Source organism: Diabrotica virgifera, chromosome 2 (assembly GCF_917563875.1).
Source record: "Diabrotica virgifera virgifera chromosome 2, PGI_DIABVI_V3a".
NCBI lineage: Eukaryota > Metazoa > Arthropoda > Insecta > Coleoptera > Chrysomelidae > Diabrotica > Diabrotica virgifera.
In genome coordinates, this window is record NC_065444.1 from 11,945,258 (window position 1) to 11,968,037 (window position 22,780).

Sequence of the window (22,780 nt, forward strand, 5' to 3'; positions counted from 1 at the left end):
ATGAATTCCAATACCAACCGCTCTTATCAGCGCTGGTTCGAGTCCCAATAGAAACTTTCTTTTTTGTTTTTTTTAATACATTTTATGATTGTAAGTATATTTATTATATAATTGTATTTTCAGAAAATACGTATTTAGTTAAAAAAAATTTCGACAATTAATGTTCAGAAGTTGAAAGACTGATAGGTTTTGTACACACTTGAAATGAATGAAAGAAGTGAAAGAAGTATATTAAAGTGTGTAAATGTATTTTAATTTCCTTAGCTAAGCGCTTTCGACATAAAAGTCATCTTCAGAGCTAATGGTCAGTATATAAAAAGTACCGGCTACTTAGGATTGTATTTTCTTGCATCGCATTAAGAAATTTGTAATTCAGGTCCACCGTACAACTCCGGCTGATGAAAGCTAGTTTTAATTTTTAGTTTTTCTATGGTAAAACAATAAAAACAACCACTGGGACGATACATACATATAAAATTTTTTTTCATGGTAAAGGTTTTACCCATCCATTTTGTAGGTTCCTACAATCAACCACTGTCAGTCAGTCGCCAGCTCATATCACTTCAAAATGGTTGGGTAAAACCTTTACCATGAAAAAAAATTTTATATGTATGTATCGTCCCAGTGGTTGTTTTTATTGTTTTACTATAGAAAAACTAAAAATTAAAACTAGCTTTCATCAGCCGGAGTTGTACGGTGGACCTGAATTTCAAATTTCTTAATGCGATGCAAGAAAATACAATCCTAAGTAGCCGGTACTTTTTATATACTGACTATTAGCTCTGAAGATGACTTTCATGTCGAAAGCGCTTAGCTAAGGAAATTAAAATACATTTACACACTTTAATATACTTCTTTCACTTCTTTCATTAATTAATGTTCAGACATCATTTGTGGCTTGTTTAATGTGTTTGTGTGTGTTTTATTCTTTTATTATTTTAATTTTTGGCACTGTTCTAATAAAAATGTTTGAGAAGTAGTAAGTATAAATTAGTTTAATATTTAAACAAAATATAAATAAAAAGTATATTAATTTTAAAATCCACGAGGAAAATAAACTTCCTGTATATTAATTTTGTTTAAATCATATAATAGAAGTATAACTTCTTACGTGCGTACAAAGTACACACACATTCTTTTTTTTCAATTCTTTCACTCTGTATGTATTAATTTTTCAAATAGTTAGTACCGCCATTAAAAAGAGCGTAAAAATATTTTTTAGGAAATATTTTTAACTTTTTATTTATGTTAATTACCATTTAATAAATGCAAAACGTATCTTCACATGTACCTATATGCGTCAGATTCGTGCAAATATAAGAATTATTGTGCATTTAATGGTAGAAGCATATAATTTGGACCACATATACTAAACATACAGTAGGAAAAATGAAAGAATACCCATGAACGAATATATAAAACACACTGTATTTTCCTGTCAAGGTGTAACACAAAAAATTGGCCAGCGCAAGTACATGTAATAATTATTGTTACATGTACTTGCACTGGACAATTTTCTTTGTGACACGGTGACAGGAAAATACAGGGTCTTTTATATGTTCTTTCATGGGTATTCTTTCATTTTTCTGACTGTATAAAGGTTCAAATTTAGATACGAGGCCATCTCAGTTTTTACTCCTTTTACAAAAATGGCGGGCATTCAAAATAGCGACTATACATATATGTGACTAATAGCACGATAACTTTTGAACGAAACGTCAGATTTCAACCAAATTTGGTATATAGGTTCTAATATTGAGGTCTTGAACCGGAATAATCGGTTTACCAGCATTTGTGTTTTTACTGTTTTTTTATGTAATAATATGTTGTTCCTTTTTCAATTCTTTCACCCTGTATATATAAATTTTTCAAAAAGGTAGTAACGCCATTGAAAAGAGTGTAAATATATTTTTTAGGAAATATTTCTTTTCATTTGTGTTAATTACCATTTAATAAATGCATAACGTATGTTCACATGTACCTATGGACGGCAGATTCATTTTGAATGCCCGCCATTTTTGTAAAAGATTAAATCTGAGATGGCCTCATATCTAAATTTGAATCTTTGTATGTCTAGTATGTGTGATCCAAATTATATGCTTCTACCATTAAATGCACAATAATTCGTATATTATTATTTGCACGAATCTGCCGCACATAGGTACCTACATGCGAAGATACGTTATGCATTTATTAAATGGTAATTAATATAACTAAAGAGTTCAAAATATTTCCTAAAAAACATTTTTACGCTCTTTTCAACGCCGGTATCACCTTTTTCAAAAATTAATATATACAGGGTGAAAGAACTGAAAAAGAAACAACATATTTTTACATATAAAAAAAAAACAGTAAAAATACAAATTCTGGTAAACCGATTCTTCCGGTTCAAGACCTCGATATTATTCATCAAAAAAAGAACCTATACGCTCTAAGCTTCGCTGGTGTCGCTCCTAGCGGATTAGTAATGCAACTTTCACCGGTAATTTTTAAATTTATTATTTAATTGTTATCGCTTAATATTTACAACGCAAAAAAGTAATTAAATTGTAATCGATTTTTTTAAGATTTTGCTAATCATTTTGACGTTCTATTGATGAAATATTAATTTCTTACTTCGGATACTTTCACAATTATCGTGTAGATGGCGCTAAGATTAATAGATTAATTTATAATTACATATTACGGAACATTAAAAAAACTTAAAGTCAGTATATAAAACGTAAGTATATTTAAGGTAAAAATATATACCACAGCTTTGACCAACTAATATTTTTTATAATTAATGTTTTTATTTTTAATGTTAAATTAATCACTTTGACATTTATGTCAAATTTCCAGTAAACGTTTACAGACTTGTCACTACTGGCGCTCGCGAATTTTTAAATATCCCCACTACGTACGAGCTCACAGCGTATATACCAAATTTGGTTGAAATTTGACATCTCGTTCAAAAGTTATCGTGCTATTAGTCACATATGTATAGTCGCCATTTTGAATGCCCACCATTTTTGTAAAAGGAACGAAAACTGAGATGGCCTCGTATTTAAATTTGAACCTCTATATGTGTAGTATATGTGGTCCAAATTATATGCTTCTACCATTAAATGCACAAATCTTATAATATTTGCACAAATCTGCCGTATATAGGTACATGTGAAGATACGTTTTGCACTTAATAAATGGTAATTAACATATCTAAAAAGTTAAAAATATTTCCTTAAAAATATTTTTACGCTCTTTTTAATGGCCGTATTAACTATTTGAAAAATTAATACAAACAGGGTGAAATAATTGAAAAAAAAACAACATATTTTTACATAAAAAAACAGTAAAAACACAACTTCTGGTAAACCGTTTCTTCCGGTTCAAGACCTCGATCTTATACATAAAAAAAAAGAATCTATGTACCAAATTTGGTTGAAATCTGAAGTCTCGTTCAAAAGTTATCGTGCTATTAGTCACATATGTATAGTCTCCATTTTGAATCCCCGCAATTTTTGTAAAAGGCAAAATCTGAGATGGCCTCATATCTAAATTTGAACCTTTATATGTGTAGTATATGTGGTCCAAATTATATGCTTCTATCATTAAATGCACAATTCTTATAATATTTGCACGAATCAGCCGCACTATATAGTGTTCTCTAGTCATTGAGAGGAATTCATATTATGCCTTTACATTTTATTTTCCACAGCTTGAGTGCTTGCAAGCTTAAATTGAGCACTCAAGCTCACAAGCTTGAGTGAGCTCTGTTTCGTAATCTCTATAGTAATTTTCTGTTTTGTTCTTAATAAGTTTTCCATACATCCTACTTATTGTGCTGTTTACCGCAATTCCTCTGTAATTTTTACGCTGATTCTTCCTGCCCTTTTTGTGGATAGTTGACGTGATAGATAATTTCCACTCTTTTGGATATCTCACTAGAACCAGGGGATTTTCCATTTTCAGGGATCTTTCCATTCCATTGGGTCTGCGGTTTCGAGTCCTAAAATGTTACACATGGCCAATAACACAGCAGAATGTACAGGAGCGAGACCTGGTCACGTAAAATCGCTAAACCCTATTGAAGCGTTCCAAATGCGGTGTTTTGGATATTTAAAATTCCATGCGTCGACCATATTACATAGAGGTCTTCGGAACAACTAATACCCAAAGACAGCTTCTAAACTTCGTTAAACAGCGAAAGATCTCATTTCTAGGCGTATCGAAAAACTGAACAATACGTGTTCAATAATTTTCAAAAATCTAACGAATAACAAAAAACACGACCCCCCACTCCAACCCATAGAGGTTGACAACATTGAAATCTTAAATGGAAACCTCCAGTTTTTATTTCAGATTTAGATTCCTTACGTAAGAGTAAGTAACTTTTATCCGAGACATTTTTTTAAACTATGAACAGATGGCGCTATAATCGAAAAAAAACATTTATCCTGATGTCATACGTAAATAATAGAAACGGTCTAATATCTCGAGAAATCCACTTCCAAATGAAAAACAAAAAAATTATTTTTCAAAAACCTATCGAATGGCATCAAACACGACCCCCACTCCACAACCTGGGGGTGGGGTAGGGGGTAACTCTAAAATCTTAAATAGCAACCCCAATTTTTTATTGCAGATTTGGATTCGTAATGGAAAATTAAGCAACATTTATTCGAAAGAATTTTTAGAATTGTTGATAGATGGCGCTAATAAATCGTCTTTTTCCAATTATAGCGCCATCCATCAACAATTCTGAAAAATGTTTCAAATAATGTTGCTTAATTTTTCATGAATAACACAAATCTGGAATAAAAAAATATAGATTGCCATTTAACAATTTAAAGTTAACCGCCACCCCACCTGTAGGGGGTGCGGTGAAGGGTCATGTTTGGTGTTATTTGATAGGTTTTTGAAAATTGTTAAAAACATGTTTTTTGTTTTTTCATTTGAAAGTGCATTTCTCGAGATATTAGAGCCTTTCTAAAATTTACCTATGGTGTTGTTCTGAAGCTATTACCTTGTGGCATTTTTTATGATTAACTATTTAGTGGGAAATATTTTTGGGCTTCGAAACGTTAATAAAATTATTTTTTCAATTTAATTGTGGCTTATTTCCCACTAAATAGTTAATTTACCTATGGTATCACAATAAATTGTTTTTTTCCGATTATAGCGCCATCTATCCACAATTCTAAAAAATGTCTCAAATGAAAGTTGCTTACTTTTATATAAGCAATCCAAATCTGCAACAAAAACTAGAGGTTTCTATTTAAGATCACCCCACCTCCAGGGGGTGGAGTGGGTGATGGCGTTTGGTGTCATTGGATAGATTTTTAAAAATTATTAAAAACGTGTTTTTCAGTTTTTCGATCCGATGTTTAGTTTGCGAAATATTCGACCGTTCCGCTACTTTTTGGGCACCCTGTATAAGAAACCTGTGCGGCATACGCATACCTGATATCAATACAATACTAAGAAGAGCAGAAGATGGATCTTTACGAATAATCCAATCAGTAAGAACGCCTACATACTGTATAGCGTATGGCACCTGAACAAAAAGAATATTCTTATCTTCTTCTTCTTCATGTGCCTATCCGTGACGAATGTTGGCGATAATCATGGCAATCTTCACTTTATCTGCAGCAACGTGAAAAAACTGCTCAGATTTTGTGTTGAATCAGGTTCTGAGGTTCTTTAACCAGGACGTTCTTCTTCTTCCTGGACCTCGCTTTCCAAATATTTTTCCTTGCAGGATGGCTTGTAGGAGGGCATATCTGGATTCATTTCGCAGAATGTGTCCAAAGTATTCCAACTTTCGAGATTTGATGGCGGTTAGTACCTCTCGGTTTTTCCCCATTCTTCTAAGGACCTCCTTATTTGTAACCCGATCAGTCCATGGGATTTTAATCTTGCTAGTATGTATTTTAAAATAAAATTATAGAACATGTTGTTGACAGCAAAGTGATTTTTCTAAGAATTTTTATTAATTATGTTTTTGATTTGATATCAATTACATTCATGATTATCGTCGTTTATTGTGTCAAGAACAATATTCTAGCGAAATGTTGTTATTCGCAATTTTTTGAAGTCGACAATAAGATGATCTTTTAACCTTTGTTTTACTTTAGAAAAAACGTCTGGATTATATTTATCTTAGTTGATGTACTGTACAAGGTAACTTATTGTAGGCAGACAGAATGTTGTTGAGTTTGTATCCAAATATAGTTTTTAGATCATTATCGTTTTTAAACTCTGGTTCAAATATATTTTTTTTTATTCTAAAAATATATTTTATATACCAATATAACTAGGGGAGTGCAATTAGAACGAAAATATACAATGTTTCGGAAAAAATCAAACAAGGTTATATTTTTCTAAAACTTTTTTTTAGTTTATAAATATGTTAAAGTAAAAAGTTCTACTCACAAATTTCGCCGCTAATTGTTTATTAATTGTTTAAACAATAACTTTTTTGTATAAATAATGTTAAGAATATGGGTGAATTCAACATTTTATTTTGCTAAAAAATGTTTTTATTTTAGTTTTGATTATGCTGAACCCGAATCTGAGATTACAATTTGCAAATTAAAAATGGCGGATTTTTTCCTAAAAATCCTTAAAAAGTAGTTGTAAAATCAGAATTTTTTTTATAAAACGTGTTTGTTTACATATATGTGGATATTTTTAAGAGGCTGCTGAACCTGAATCAAATTTTGATAATTTAAATTATAAAATGACAGATCCAAAATGGCGGGTAACTTAAAAAATAGTTGTAAAATCATAATTTCTTTATAAAATGTATTTATTTCTACATATATTTATTTTTGAGAGCTTTGATAAACCTAACTTAAATGTTAACATTATAAACTATAAAATGGCGGATCCAAAATGCGGATTTTCTAAAAAGAACATAAAAAAGAACATTTTTCTAAAACATTTATTGTCTTTATTTTTAACAGGTTGTTGAATCTGAATTAAAGATTAAAAATTTAAATTTCAAAATGGCGGATATTTAAATGAAAAACAAGTAGAATCCAATCAAACAAATATGGAATTTCATTCTTAAAAAAAAAAGAGAAACAAATCATTTTCACAATAATATTAAAAATTAAAATGTATTAGAAAGAATATTAAAAAAAAACAAATTTTCGATTAGAAGGATATAATTACATATTGGAACATAGTTTTTAATTCCAAACAACTTTTCTTTATAAAAATTTTCGATATTGTGAAATATAAAGGTACTTTACTTTTGAGTGAAATTCATATTTTTTGACATACCTCGTACAAAATTTACAAAATTTGATATTTTATGGTTGCATCTTATGTTATATACGATGCAGAGTATTTTATAAAGAATAACTTTTTTTCGTAAAACTGATATTAAAAAAGTTATCAATAGGTTCCAAGTTACGCAGACATACTGTATAAGAGCTAAAAAAAAATTTTTTTTGTTGAACATTTATTATTGTTGAAGCTTATTATTAAATGTATTTTGGGTAAGTTTTACAGAAAAAAGTTTTGATCACTCTGTATATACATTTTTTCAGCTGGTAATTTTCGGTTTTTGTATTACATTTTTGTTATCTTTCTTAGTTTTCTCAAAAAAAATTGTTTATTTCATTTTTAAACTAAAATAATTCAGTGATTTTTAAAGATTACATCCCAAGCTTTAAAAAAATAGCAAAAAAATTTTATTAGATTTATTCAAACTTGAGTAATACCGTCTTAAAATGGTGGGAATTCTGTAAAACTACGAAGTTTTCAAAAATTACATTATTTGAGACATCGTATTATTTGAATTAAATTTTTGAGATTTTTTTTGAATAAAATATCGTTTAGTAAGATGATTGAGAGGTAAGGTGTACAAATTTGAGAGTTTTATAAGTAAAATTGTATTAGTTACACATTTTAAAATCATTTTTAAACAAAATTCATGTAAGGCTCACTTTCCGCCCACACCGTACTTATGTCCATAGATTTTATTTCTTTATATTACAACCATAAGATAGCTTATTTCATCTTCTTTCATGTCCAATTTGTAAAATTTCTTTTGATCCATTAGTTAAAAAATTACGTTAAAAAAACTCAACCGTGCAATTCTTCCAACGCTAGTTTACAGTGCGCCTATGTGTGTGAGAAGGGTGACTTTAGCGTTATAAATAAAAAATTACAGAAGCTAGAGATTTAATTTTAGAAAAATCTTTATATAAGGTTTTTTTTTGTAAAATTTTCTGAATTTTTCAATGGTCAAGTCAGTTTTTTTCTAAAAATTATATTTTTATAGTTATTTAAAAAAACATCTAACTTCGCTGTTCATTTGTTTAATAAAAAATGAAGCACCCACTTCTCGAGTAGAACTTTTTGATATGTTGTTTATTATACATTTCTTAATGAAATTATAAAAAGTTTTATCTTGTTTGATTTTTTCCGAAGTGAAAATCTAAATGCACTCCCCTAAACACTGAACATTTTTGTTTCCAATTGATTGTAATCCAACATCCACAACATTGATTACAAATTAATGTCACTACATCTGTTTCAATGTCACTACATCATGTCACAAAGGTGAGAGCTGTTTGTCTCTAATTGGTGATTCAGAATTATATCTGTATTTTTTATCTATTAATTTACATCGATTCTAATAAGGATAGATTAAGGCCTTTATCTTGAATAGGAGAATTTGAAATTGGTCATTAAAAGAATGATATAGGTGAAAAGGTGAAATACGTACGTAGAATCTGTTTTTCTATTATTGAACGCCCTTTTGCGTTCTGCTATACGTTTGTTAAATGTTCTAACAGTTTGACCTATGTAAGTTTTTGGCCAGTTACCACATGCAAATTTGTTTACCCCACTACTGGCACTGTGTAAGTGCATTTTCTTGTCTCTTGTTGTTCTTAATGTATTTGCTTAAAATTGTTGTTTACTGTGAAAGCTGGTGTTGTTTGGGCATTTTGATATACAAGAATCTACAGGTCGAGCAAGTCTCGTAAATTTCACGATTGCGAGCCACGCTTCACGCAACCGTGTTTGCGTACTTGTGTTTCGAGTTGCGTGGTCGTCCGGAGTTATATTTACCAAATTTAAATATTATATAATCGTTTTCAAAATTAAATCAATATGTCAATATGGCTACTGGGTGTAAAAGATAAATCTTATTTTAATGAGTTTTAGATAATTTTAGTTGTATTTCTTTGTAATTTTGTGTTGTACAAAGATTAATTTAACATTTTCTCTGGAAGTATTAATTTAGAAAGATAATATGCTTCATTGGTGTTGTGTTTTGAAGTGTGAAATGCAAAGTAATTGTGATAGTCAAGATAAAGTTCACTTTTAAACTGAACTAAATAAGGTATCTGAGAGACAACAATGGTTAAATGCAATACAATGTACAGGTTTTACTAGCGAAATGAAAATTTTCCTGTCCTGTCTGCTGTAATCATTTTATATCTGGTAAGTTACAATTACAACAGTAACGATTTTTGAAGATGTTAACATTTTAATCTTATAGGAAAACCAGCCGACTTAATCGATAATAACAATCTCCAGATTGGGTTCCTTCAATAAATATGGTCTATAAACACAATGAAATAAGTTCCCCAAAATCTAAAATGGAGTGGTATCAAAGGAGAATTAAAGGGAAAAATATTCATATTGAAATTATTTATAAGGCACTGGACTGTCTTAAATTCTACAATAATACTAGGTAGGTGGGTAAATGATTTTAGACATTTTTCATTAAGAGTAGATTAAGATTAAGTAGATTTTCATTCAGTAGATTTAAGACTTGTTTACACGGGTAGAGTAATGATGCAAGTACTTGATAGAGTAGAGTAACTCTACCTGTAAAAATGCTCAGCACAGTAGAATAGCTGGTAGAGTGTATAGTTGGAGTTAAAGTAGAGTGACTAGCAACCTATGACAAAGTAACTACTCTATGACCACCACTACTGCCAAAATGTCTACTCAGCTGCACACTCTACCCATGGAACACGCTCAATTATGGCAGAATAGAGTAGGTAGGAGAGTACATGGGGGCGCTGTCATTCTGGCTGGAATTGTGTTTTGTGTAAATAGTGAAAATGAAGTTCACCGAAGATGAAACTTTAAAACTTGTAGAGCTATAATATGGCGAATACCAGTGTTTATGGAATTTAGGTAGTGTATACTACAGAAATAAAAGTTTGCAGCAAGCTGCGGAGGATGAAATCGTCGAAAAAATGGCAAAGGGGGCTTTGGAGTAAACGAGCTTAAGCAAAAAATTAAGAATTTAAGGTGCACTTATAATCAAGAGTGTTTAAAAATACAAAAATCGGTTTCACTATACTAGCATCAGTACTATACTTGTTAGATACTTGGTAGAGTACTACCACTACTCTACTCTCCTCAAAACTCTACCCATGTAAACAAGTCTTTAGAAACAGTGGAAAATGAGGTAGCTAGTAGAGTAGTAGTAGAGTAAAATATACTGGTTTAGCAAATTACAATGTTTTAAGGTAATACAGTAGCGATAAACAGGTAGCCAAAACGTGTTCCAAGATTGTCACTGTAATTTTGAATATTTTTTCGAGGCATTTGGCACACGTATTCGTAAAATAATAAAGAATGGCGGTACAGAGCCCAATTTGAAAAATATATTAATATGTGGAAATTACTCTGTAATTATACAATATTTAAACAACGAGCCTGTACCGCCATTAAGAAGAACAAAAAAATACACTTTCTTCAAATAAACTTTTTTATCCGATGCCTAGATTTTGTGTAATTTTGGAACTACTAATGAAATAAAAAATTTTAGTAGTTCCAAAATAACACAAAATCGGATAAAAAAGTTGTATTTGAAAAAAGTATATTTTTTTGTTCTTCTTAATGGCGGTACAAGCTCGTTTTTTTTATATTGTATTTAATTACAGAGTAATTTCCACATATTAATATATTTTTCAAATTGGGCTCTGTACCGCCATTCTTTATTATATTACGAATATGTGTGCCAAATATCTTGAAAAAATATTCAAAATTACAGCCGCAATCTTGGAGCACATTTTCGCTACCTGTTGATCGATACTGTTTCCTCTTAAGATAATTTTAATAGTTATTTATGATATAAGTATTAAAAGTACAATTTTAAGACGCGCATGTGAAAGTTAACTTGAAAAAATAATTTTATTAATGTTTTGACTTCCACATCAGATGTCATTGTCAAAATACAAAATATTCATTATTATTAGGTTTGTTCTAGCAAACAGTCAAACTAGTCAAAAACCATCAGCAAACAGTTGGTCAGTAAAAGAACATAATACAGTCACCAGTGCGATCCCCTCTACTCGCGCTGGTCCACTATTCGCTGATGGTTTCAAACTGATGCTAGAACAAACCTATTATTATTATGCATATCATTATCTGTAAATAATATTTCTTCTGATTGTTAATTGTAAAGGATAGAAAAATTACCATTTATTTTATTTTTTTTAGAATCAGCTGAGAGAAGTGGTCTACAAAAAACCAGGAAGGAAACGGAATATGTGGCTACGAAAGGCAAAAGAAAGGTTTACAAAGCAAATGTGACACATTTTTTTGAAATATTTAGGAATATCAGTAAATTGCATTAAAAAAATGTATGAAAAGATTTTGTTCAATAAAAATGTTTATATTTATCAAGGATGTATTATTTGGTATGGCCACATATCGTCAGTGATGTAATAATACATCCTATCTGTTTTTTCATGAGTTTTGTAAGAGAGACTAAAAACTTGTCTTAGGGTCACCTCCTGTTTTCATATGATATTTTTTGACTTGTTTTGTAGTAAATTAAACTATCTATGAACTACAAAACAAGTCAAAACTTACATATGAACACAGGAGGTGACCTTAAAACATGTTTTTCCATCTCTCATACAAAACTCATGAAAAAACAGATAGGAGGTATTGTCACATGAGCAAGGATGTACAGTGATGAGTGCCCTAATAACCGGCAAAATATGGGCAACATATTTAGTTGTGAGATAAAAAGAAATGAAACTAGTCGAGCTGGGAAATTTAGCGAAATTAACCTTTAAATTTACGTTATATTGATCCCACCTTTACACATATCGGAGGAGTATGTCAACTAAAACTGTCACTGTGACAGTGGTAGTTTCCAAACTCGTCTGATACGTCTGAAGGTGGTACACAATCAATACAATCTAAATGTATAAGTTAATATCGCTAAATTTCCCAGCTCGACTAGTTTCATGTCTTTTTATCTCACTACTTAATACATCTTTTGTGCTATTTTGCCGGTTATTAGAGCGCTCATCACTGTATTTCTGGTATATCCAGGGAATGTCTACAAAATATATTTTGAATGTCCAGAGAACATTCGTGGACATTCATGGAATGTTCCAATAAGACATTCAGGTAATGTTTAAAATGCTGACACAGGATTTTCCTGGGATGTTCAGGGAACATGTTTTCGGGGATATTTCAGGAATTTTTCAATGTCTGTGTACCTTCTATGGACCTATATGGAATATTTTGGTGTTATTACCGCCGCCCTCCACTTGCGATTTGTAATCAGGAAGATTGAACACATTGTTTCAAATACAAGTCAATCCATTTGTGACTAAATAATCATGGATTGACTTCTATTTGAAAGAATGTGTTCAATCTTCACAACTACAAATCGCAAGTGGAGTCCGGCGCTAAGGGCTACTTCCTCTTCGGTATTATGTATTATACTACAGAAATCAGGAACTTTCCTTCTAAATATATGTATGCATCTTGGCCATCAAATATATTCTTCCAAACATTTTTTTAAGGGGTTACATAGGTCTTGTGGGTAAAAAAGTGACTTTTTAAAAAAATTATATCTCGAAAACTAAAATTTATTTTTATTTATAATTGGAACATGTAAAAGTATAGTACTTAAGGTAGTCTCAAAAAAAGTTTCAGCCAAAAATATTCATTTTTGTAGAGTTTAAGTTTTTTGCGTTGGCAGCATAACTAAGTCCAGTCTCATCTGACATCAAAAAGTTTCTTGTAGTTTATACCTCTGGCTAGAATATGAACGAAGGAATTAAAAAAAAATGAAATATGAAGATTTTACATAAGTTTAAACACATTTTTGACCCCAATTTTTCTCATTTTTAAAGTAGTTTTTTTTTATAAAACAAAAATGACCTCATCTAATAAAAAATCCTTTGTTCATTCACTAGCCAGAGGTATAAACTACAAGAAACTTTGATTTCAGATGAGACTGGACTTGTTATGCTGCTCACTGCAAAAAAGGGCTGTTGTCGAAAAATTGCAGTCAACTCTACAAAAATGAATATTTTTGGCTGAAATTTTTTTGAGAGTACTATACTTTTACATGTTTCAATTATAAATAAAAATAATTTTTAGTTTCCAAGATATAATTTTTTTAAAAAGTCACTTTTTTTACCTGCAAGACAACAACTTAACAAATTGTTGATTTCAAATTGTAACAGTTGTTTTGCAAAGTATGCTGCCCTCTTGTATTTTCTGTGTTATCTTCATCATACAATTACTTCATCTAAAAACTTTCTGCGATATATTCGCAACAACAAAAACAAACAAAACAAAAAAAAAATAAAACAAAAGTTTAACCACCTTCACACCACAGAATCAAGCAATCAAGTTACACAAACACAAATTACAAATTTTCAAACACCTCACACACAGCGTCTCAAGTACGATTGCGCGAATTGGTAAATATAACTCCGCACGACCACGCAACTCGAAACACAAGTACGCAAACACGGTTGCGTGAAGCGTGGCTCGCAATCGTGAAATTTACGAGACTTGCTCGTCCTGTAGATTCTTGTTTTTGATATAGCAGGTATAGTCCGTTCGCTATAACTTTACCCATGCGGTACGATTCATTTTCAATCAAATTAAGTCAAAACATAAATTGAAAGGAACGTCGATGTGTATATACATTTTGTATACTGTATACTATATACTGCACACATCGGCGTACGTTTCACTTTCTGTTTTGACTTAATTTTATTGAAAATGAATCGTGCCGCATGGGAAAAGTTATAGCGGACGGACTATACATATAGTATATGTAGTTTTTTAAAGTTTTTGTAGCTTATGGAGTTTTTTGTTTAAAATTTTAAATCAAATAATTACTGCATAAGAAAGTCCTGAACTTAGTCTTTCTACCACCAGAAAAAAACCCAGTACCTTCTACTCGATTACATAATATACGACGAATTATTTTAAATAGAAATGGCCGTTATGTGTCCAGGCTACTAATAGTTTTAAGTTTTTTTAGCCTAATAGTTTTTTGTACAGCCCAACTTTAACATTCACCTTTGATCATGTTTAAATTTAATTTTTAAAATAGCACAATTGCGTTTGATAGGGACTCTTATTGCTAATACAAGTTGTTCTATAATTCTTTTTCAGTATTTCGTACTTTCTCATATTCATCATACATTCAACATACGTAACTCTGGAACTACCTTGTCATCTGATCCAGTACTGCTGAGAATAGATAAGGAATTAGTATGGAGTTATTATGTATTCATACTCTTTATGGACCTCCTTCTATGCAAAGCCAGACCTACACCGTTTACCAGAAAACCACAAAACTTATTTGGTTAACTGTTGATAATAGACCAGTAAGGATCTGTTTTTAGGTGGATGTGAGAGGTGGCATTCAGATTTTTGCGGATAAAGTTAGGTGATAACTTCGTTAATAATAATTGATTTATGCTCCTTCTCAAATATGCCCGGAACATTAATAAAAAAAATAAAATATTTAAAAATTTCAAATTTCGTTTTTTTTCTACTATTTTTTGCTTATAACTTAAAAACTATTCATTTTAGAACAAAGTCGTATAGGAATAAAACAAAGATAATTAAATTTTCTATCAGATGCGATTGGTTAAAAATGTCTTAATTGCCCTTGCTTCAAAATAGCAATAAATATAAAATAAGGGAGCAAAACAAGCCTGTCCTTATTCAATGATTTTCCATCACTTAGGTTACACTTGGAACCTTCCTAATTCGCTTAGAAAATTTTTGTAATGTGCTAAAACCGTACACCAAATTTCATTAAAATTGACGTACTAGATTTTGCATAATAATTTTCTAATCTAAACTTTTTTTAAAAAATTAAAATTTTTTAAAATCTTGCACAACAAAAACTAGAACATACAAAGATTTGTCAATTTTTTTACATAAAAAGAAGTACTCCACCTATCTAATGCACTTTACAGAATTGAAATCGGATTATTTAAGCAGTCTCAGCAATGTTTTAAAGTTATAAACAATTTTTTGGCTTATAAACAAATTAGTGCTGTGGCCAGGAGGGGGTGCTACGGGCTCCTTTATTTAGATGGACTTACCCAAGTTTTTTTATGTATTTTGACCCGTAGAACACGAATTTTTTGGGTAACAGTTGATCCGGATGTCGATAAGATTGTTATAAACAAAGAACTTGAGGATTTACATAACATCGATTTTTCGCAAAATAAAACATTTTTTTTATTTCTTGGGTAATTCTAAGCAAAAAATGTTCTTACAAGTTTTTTCGTAGTATGCATAGTTTTCGAGATAAACGCGGTGGAACTTTCAAAAAATCGAGAAATTGCAATTTTTGAACGCGAATAACGTTTGATTAAAAAATAAAATAACAATTCTGCTGACAGCATTTGAAAGTTTAAGTCAAATTATACCGGTTTTAATTATTTTCATTGCTAAAAATTAATTTTTTTATTATTAAACAAAGCTATTTTTTTTATAAGCCAAAAAATTGTTTATAAATTTAAAACATTGCTGATGCCCCTTAAATAATCCGATTTTAATTCTGTAAAGTGTATTAGATAGGTAGAGCACCTCTTTATATATGTAAAAAAATTAGCCAACTTCTAAATGGTCTACTTTTTGTTCAGAAAGATTTTTAAAAATTTGAACTTTTTTAAAAACATTTAGATTGCAAATTTATTATGCAAAATTTATTAGGTCGATTTTAATGAAATTTGGTACACGATTTAAGTATGTTACAAAGAATTTCCTAAGCGAATTACTAAGGTTTTAAGTGCCACCAAAGTGGTTAAAAAATATTGAATAACAACAGACTTATTTTGCTCTCTTATTTTGTATTTATTGCTATATTGCAGAAAAGATAATACCTTAAGACATTTTTTACCAGTCGTATATCATACAAAATTCAATTATCTTTATTTTATTTCTCTACGACTTTGTCCCAAAACGAATTGTTTTAAAGTTGTAAGCAAAGAAAGCAGAAAACAATCGATGTTTTTCGAAATTTTTAAATATTTTAATTTTTTTATTAATGTTCCGGGCATATTTGAGAAGGAGCGTAAGTCAATTATTCTTACTGAAGGTGTCACCTAACTTTATCTGCAACAATCCGAATGCCACCTCTCACATCCAAAAATAGACGTTTTTTCGCAGATTCTTACTGGTCTATAAAACAAAAACTGTTTTTCTATTCGCCACTAAGATGCAGTTTAGCCATTCATTAGGCATTTACCTGGTTATTTCATTAAAAATTTCAAAATTTCCGTATAATTTGTTAAAACTATTTAATTTTACGTTTTAAAATAACCCTGTAGTCTCTAGTGCAAGGTCACCAATGTTTTGTATTTAAATACATAATTGAAATTTATCAGAAAATACCATTTTTTTCACCACATGCATTTCTAGTGCACCAAACACGATGTTTATTGAAATCTTGATTGAATAATATATTTACATTATATAGTCACATCTAATAATACACATACACTGTGTCTCAATAAATTAATATTATTTAGGTTTTTGCACTTTATATTTTGAACCTGTTCAAAATTACAGCAATGTGAAGGAACCATTGGTACCGATAGCTATTTGGTAATGAGCTGTAATTGGCTAGTCAAATTTAAAGTGATAATAAGAAAAGTTTTATTTTAATCTCCTATTAGGGCTCATACTTAAGCTTAAGGGAGTACCATTGATATACAATGCGCGTCAGAGAAAACGGGCCACCCACAAAATGGGTCATTTGTGATGTCATGCATTTCCTAAACCTGTTGTCCGATTGAAGTGATTTTTTTAATATTTTATAGCCTTGTTCTTTAACAATATCACTGTAATAATATTGTTAGTTGCTATAGAGAAATTCACACCGAGAATGCAATACGGCTAAGATAGGGCAATACATTTCTAATGGGGAATAAACGCACAGGGTTGTCGGTCTTCACCAGTTGTTGATTGCTCTCTCAAGAGCGTCGCACAGGAACTGTGGCAACACTGAATGCACATTCCTATCTTAACCGTACTGCAATCCCAGTGTAAATTTCACGTTCGACAGGTAAATTGTCCTTTGTGTTACAATTACACTGTGATTTTTTCTCAAAGTTCACCACACCTTGTGGAATATTCTAGCATTTATAAAATACTAAAATTAAAACCCAATTACATAATTATAGCCTCAGGTTTTCTTAACATTCTTTTTTTTTTATTCATTCGCTTATGTTGGATAATAAAAAAGTTAGGTACTTTAACAACTAGCCTTGTTTTTCATCATTACAGGGTGTTTTTAAATAAGTATGGCAAATTTTAAGGGGTAATTCTGCATGAAAAAATAATGACCGTTTGTTTAATAAATATATATGTCCGCAAATGCTTCGTTTCCGAGATACGGGATGTTCAATGTTTTCTTACAAACTGACGATTTATTTATTGCTCTAAAACCGGTTGAGATATGCATATGAAATTTGGTAGGTTTTAAGAGGTAGTTATTGCGCATTTTTTGACATACAAATAAGAATTTTATTTTCACCAATGACGTGAATACGGGTAATATGACCCGGTCCTATATAGGATGAGGCAGATAACTGGCCTATTAGAAATATCTCGAGAACTAAAGGCAGCAGAATCATGAAAATTGGAATAAAGGGGTTTTGAAGGATGATCTATTAAATGAAAATATTTTCATCTCTTTGCAACTTCCAGTTATACCGGAAGTTGCTTATAACTTCGTTTTTTTAAATGGGACACCCTGTATATTTTTACATTTTTGGATTCTTTTCGATGTCTTCTTTCTTAAAATATGAGGTTTTGTAATATTATACAGGGTATTTTAAAAGATAATTACGTTTTTTTATTAATTTCGTAGCAACATTCACACCCTGTAGAATTGTAGTAGTTTGACATCTAAAACTCTACTTACATTCAAATGATTTTTAATATACTCTACCATTGTTAAGAATCATTAGTATAGCTTAATTTTTAATTTCAGTATACAGGGTTGGTCGAAACTCGGAATGAGTATTTTCTGAGTTTTCTTAAATGGAATACCCTGTATTTTTGTATTGTAGTGAAATGATATTTTATAGTACTTTTTTATTTCTTAAGCATTCCCTATACCTAACTGCTTTAATTTGTGAGTTATTGGTGATTCAAGCTAAACATTAATTGCAACAAAAAATACGTAAAATTTTATTAGGTTGACCGTGAAAATACTCAATCCCAAATAATTTTTCAGAAATAAATACATATTAATCCAGACTGGTCCTTAAAATTACCAATAATGGTTTAGCTATCAAAATACCTACGTAGTTAAGATTGTTGGTGCGATTAACAATTAAGCACTAATTAAAGCAGAATACAGGCTGTTCCATTTAAGAAAACTCAGAAAATACTCATTCCGAGTTTCGACCAACCCTGTATACTAAAATTAAAAATTTAGCTATACTAATGATTCTTAACAATAGTAGAGTATATTAAAAATCATTTGAACGTAAGTAGAGTTTTAGATGTCATACTACTACAATTCTACAGGGTGTTAATTTTGCTACGAAATTAATAAAAAAACGTAATTATCTTTTAAAACACCCTGTATAATATTACAAAATCTCACATTTTAAGAAAGAAGACATCGAAGAGAATCCAAAAATGTAAAAATATACAGGGTGTCCCATTTAAAAAAACGAAGTTATAAGCAACTTCCGGTATAACCGGAAGTTGCAAAGAGATGAAAATATTTTCATTTAATAGATCATCCTTTAAAACCCCTTTATTCCAATTTTCATGATTCTGTTGCCTTTAGTTCTCGAGATATTTCTAATAGGCCCTTTATTTGCCTCACCCTGTATAAAAAGCACACCCGGTATACAATGACAATTTACCTGTCTAGCAAAAATATGGTGAAATTTGGTGGGTTTTAAGAGGTAGTTATTGTGCATTTTTTGACACACAGTTAAGAAATATATATTCACCATTGGCGTGCATACGGGACCCGGCCATATAAAAGCAAGCAAGCAAGCAAGCAATTTGATTCAACCCGACCTGTGGGAGATGTCCACCCTATCGAAAAAGTACATTCGGGTGTAACAATTCATTGGGGCGAGGTGTTTTGACCCGAGTAAAAACAGGGATCACCCCACCTCGCTCCAATGCCCCAGGCCATCCCTTTCCCCCCCATAGCACGCTGATGCGCGATGGGGGCACAATTATCGTAGCCAAATGCTCTTCACAATGGAATCCTGGGTAATAAGATTCCATGTGGTGTCCTAATCGAATGTAAAAACTAGGCCAGCGTGAAGCGCTCTATGCCTTTATCTTCTAATTACTTATCCGCGGTACTAAAATTGTTTGCTTGGGCCCCAAGTCATTGTACCAAGCCCCATTGAGCTCAGTCCAATGGCTTGGAACTCAAGAATTTTATGTTTTTTTGTGTTTTTTTTATGATTTTTTTGGTGGCTTACGCCTTTTTTAGATATTTTTTATAATTATCTTACCTTAAGGTGATCGTGGTATTGGACCTACGTTTGTGTTACGTTTTTCTTCGGCATTTGTTGTTTTCGAGCTACGAACCGTTCACTGCTTTTCACCATTTTACTTATTTATCTCACTTTACACTGTTTGTTGTTTAGGACGTTTGTGCTTCCAGTATTGGGCTTGGATGGTGCTCCAGCTCCGCGAATTTTTTCCTGGCTTTATCTGTCAGTATCTCCGTGACTCTAACTTGCTGTAGTTCTCTGCTATTTTGGGACTTTGGCTGCTTCTCTTAGGCCGTTGTTGTGGACTGCCTGTATCTTCTTTTTTGTTGTATCACACACGTGTCCCCATGCGAGAGATGCGTACGTTAATATCGGAAGTATTATACTATTTATAAGCCTTATTTTAGTTTTCAGTCTTATTTTACTTTTCTTTCCTGTGAGTCCTCTTAGTGTTGCTCTTGCCATGTTGGCTTTTTGGACTGTGGCTTCTACATGTTTCTTGAAGGTTAATCCTTTGTCCATGATGACTCCTAGGTATTTGGCTTCGTCTTTTCACTCGATGGGGGTGTTCTGCACCGTCAGTTGTTCTTCTGGCTGTTGTCTACCTTTCCTATACGGCCATATAAAAAAGCACACCCGGAACACAGTGACAATTTACCTGTCTAGCAACAATAAGGCTATAACATATTAAAAAAATCACTTAAATCGGACAACAGGATCAGGAACTTCATGACATCAAAAATTACCCATTTTGTGGGTGGCCCGTTTTGACGCGCAGTGTATGTTAAATTAATATATTGACTAAAATAAACAGGAAGATCTTCTTATTCGACTTTATAAGCAATTCTGCTTGGTCATTGCGTTTTTCTTCTAATGTCTTCATTTCTCTTTCGACCTTTCAGCGTATCTCCTGTAATTCTTTTTAGCGCAGTCACTGAAGGTTTTCACCTCCGATTTCGTTGAACCTCCATCGATTTTCATGAAAATTTTTGAGTAATTAGAGGATACCTCAAACAACAAAGGTGACATGATGCCAACTTGCGCTTTTACCCTGGGGGTGGATGCCACCCCTTCTCGGGGGTGAAAATTATTTTATTAAAAATAATACCATAAGTCGATAGAGGGACAAATTATAAGCAAAATTTGTTATAATAATATGGTATAAAATTATAAAGTTATTAAAATAAATCAACACTTTTTGAGTTATTAAAGACCAAAGATTTTATTTTTTCGTAAAAAAATGCATGTTTTAAATCGGGTTTTCACGTATAAATCAAAAACTATAAGCTTTAACAAAAAAGTTATAATTACTGAAATTGAAGATAATAAAAAAATGAATACATTTCTCACATAACGAACTAAACTAATGTTAGTTCAAAGTGAGTTATTGGCAATTTAATGTGTATTTTTTCGACGAGTACTCAAATCTAAGTATTCAAGAAGAAGTAGTTTTCAATCCTAATAGTAAATTAATAATATTGAAAAATATTAAAAACATTACTAAAAGATTTTTAAATTGAAAACTTATTGGTACACTTTCCTGGTGACAGCTCCAAGACTTCTACAATTTGCAAGTCAAATGGATGCTGCAGTGAAGATGAGAGGGAAGGAATTCTACACTATGCAATTCACATCCCCCGTCTGCAGCTGGTAAAGTTCCAACGGAGACTTAAGTATTCAAGCTTAAATAACGGGAAAACGATTCAATGTATAAAATATGCCTGCTAAACATTTGCCAAAGTACTTTGGAATACCTATCAAATGAGCTTCAGAACAAGGTAATAGCGTCAAAATTAAGCAAGTTATAATGAAAATAAAGGAACCATTTCGAATTTTTTAGGAAAAAGTGAAAAATAAAACATACGCCATTTCCACAAAAATTAAAATTTATAGTAATCCTTACTAGAACTTCTTTATATTAGCATGAGTAATGTTTTCGATAATTTTGACCGGTTTAGAATGCATATTTAAAAAAAAGATATAATTTAAAAAAATCATAATTTTTAAAATTATTGTAATTCTCATATTCTTTTGATAATAACTCCAAAAATACTAAATATACGTAAAAAATTATACATAACCAAATTTTAGTTTTTTCTGTGCCAAATATTTTACCTGTTTTACTATTTATATAAGGTAAAAAATAACCGAGATAGAAATGTTTAAATCTTAAATTTTGCCGTGGGAACCATGCAAATGGGGTCATTTAACCTTTTATTTAAAAAAAAAATAAGAGGTTTAAAATACTAGATGCAACGTGCTTAAATAGCACTTAGAATTAACTTTCAAACAGTTTTAGATGAACCTGATATCATAAACAAGAACGGAGTTATTAAAAAAAAACAATAACTTTTTTTGGAAACATTTTTAAAAGATAAATTTTGAAAAAAATTTGGAGTATAAATTTTAACGTTGTCAACATGTTCGGGGGCTCATTTAATAGATATTTTTAAGTACTTTGACAAATGTTCAAAAAGTTTATGTTATAAAATGCATCAATTTCCCGTTATTTCAGCTTGAATACAGAGCTTTTTACTCGCGGAAAAAAATATACATTCAATTACCTATAACTCACTTTTAGTTAACATTAAAAGGTTTTGTAGTAAGGGGTTTATTTCATTTTTTATTAGTTTCAATTTTGATAATAATAACTTTTTTGTAAAAACTTAACACTTTTTGAGTTATTGAGGAAAAATTGGTTAAAAACATGCATTTTTCTCAAGAAAAATTAAAATCTTTGATGTTTAATAACTCAAAAAGTTTTGATTTATTTTAATAACTGCATATAACAAATTTTGCTTGAAATTTGTCCCTCTATCGAATTATGGGGTTATTTTTAATAAAATAATTTTCACCCCCGAGAAGGGGTGGCATCCACCCCCAGGGTAAAAGCGCAAGTTGGCACCATGTCACCTTTGTTCCTTGAGATATCCTCTAACCACTCACCAAATTTCATACAAATCGATGGAGGTTCAACGAAATCGGAGGTAATAGCTCATATCCACCTTTAGTGACTCCACTATTTCAGTAGCTTCTCTTTCATCTCAGTG

The 22,780-nt window shown here is 30.9% G+C and overlaps 1 protein-coding gene and 1 long non-coding RNA gene across 4 annotated transcripts in view; both read left to right on the forward strand.

The window, feature by feature from the left end:
- The window catches only part of LOC114333354 (DNA mismatch repair protein Msh2), a 140,789-nt gene that overhangs the window by 70,320 nt on the left and 47,689 nt on the right, over window positions 1-22,780 (forward strand). The window lies entirely within an intron of this gene.
- On the forward strand, window positions 9,102-11,574 carry LOC126879964 (uncharacterized). Its single transcript, XR_007696353.1, has 3 exons — window positions 9,102-9,444; window positions 9,503-9,697; window positions 11,464-11,574. It is a non-coding gene; the product is annotated as an uncharacterized LOC126879964 (long non-coding RNA).